Source organism: Lipotes vexillifer, unplaced genomic scaffold (genome assembly GCF_000442215.2).
Source record: "Lipotes vexillifer unplaced genomic scaffold, Lipotes_vexillifer_v1.1 scaffold426, whole genome shotgun sequence".
NCBI classification, from domain to species: Eukaryota; Metazoa; Chordata; class Mammalia; order Artiodactyla; family Lipotidae; genus Lipotes; species Lipotes vexillifer.
The window spans coordinates 1,560,593-1,561,539 of record NW_006779491.1 but is presented as its reverse complement, the minus strand read 5'-3'; the positions used below and the strand labels follow the sequence as shown (position 1 = coordinate 1,561,539).

The 947-nt window shown below is 47.8% G+C and overlaps 1 protein-coding gene across 1 annotated transcript in view; it reads right to left on the bottom strand.

Moving 5' to 3' along the window:
- LOC103090474 (cardiotrophin-2-like) overlaps positions 1-947 on the bottom strand; it is a 26,580-nt gene that overhangs the window by 3,422 nt on the left and 22,211 nt on the right.

Here is a 947-nt window from a genome sequence, read left to right as displayed (position 1 = left end):
AGAGCGGGTCCATTCTCCCAGGTGCTCAGGTCAAAACCATGGGGTCCTTTTAGATGCCTCATTCTCTCCTTCTCTTATGTTCAACCCACAGTAAATCCTGTTGGCTCTGTCCTTAAAAGGTGGCCAAGAGGTCTGTTGTTTTTTTTTTTTTTCCGGCCACACTGTGCAGCCTGCGGGATCTCAGTTTCCTGACCAGGGATTGAACCTGGGCTACTGCAGTGAAAGCCTGAAATCCTAACCACTAGGCCACCAGGGAACTCCCTTGGTCTGTCTGTGTTTCTTGATCTGAGCACTTATGACAAGGATACCTTGACTTTGTGAAAATTCATTGAGCTCTATACTTAGGACTTGTGCACATTTCCCTGTACGTATTCATTATTTTCAATAAAAAAGTTTTAAAAGATGAAAAGAAGTATGTAGAAGCAGACTACCTCTCTCTCTGCTGGTGTCTCTGTCTCCACCCTTGCCTCCCTCCGCCACCCCACAACTCTCCAAGCCCAGCTAGATCCCTCCTCTGCCCAAACCTTCCTGTCGCTCCCACCTAACACAGTGAAAGCCAGAGTCCTCCGTGTGGGCTACAGTCCTGGCCCCCCTTTTCTGCAGCGCCCCGTGCAGGCTTTGCCTTGCTGGGTCCTGCCGTCCTTCAGGCCTCAACTCAAAAGCCCCTCCGTCTCCCTGATGTGTAGTCTTCAGAGACTTCTGCTGTTTACAGATCCCTCATTGATTTCTTTGTCTACTTGCTTGTTGCTGTCTCTCCCCCTAGAATGTTGGCTCCAGGAAAGAAGAAATCTCACCTGCTTCATTCACTGCTGGTTCCCCAGCACCTAGTGCAGAGCTTGATAAATATATATATATATTTTTTTTTAGTTTTTTTTTTTTTTTTTTTTTTTTTTGCAGTACGCAGGTCTCTCACTGCTGTGGCCTCTCCCGTTGCGGAGCACAGGCTC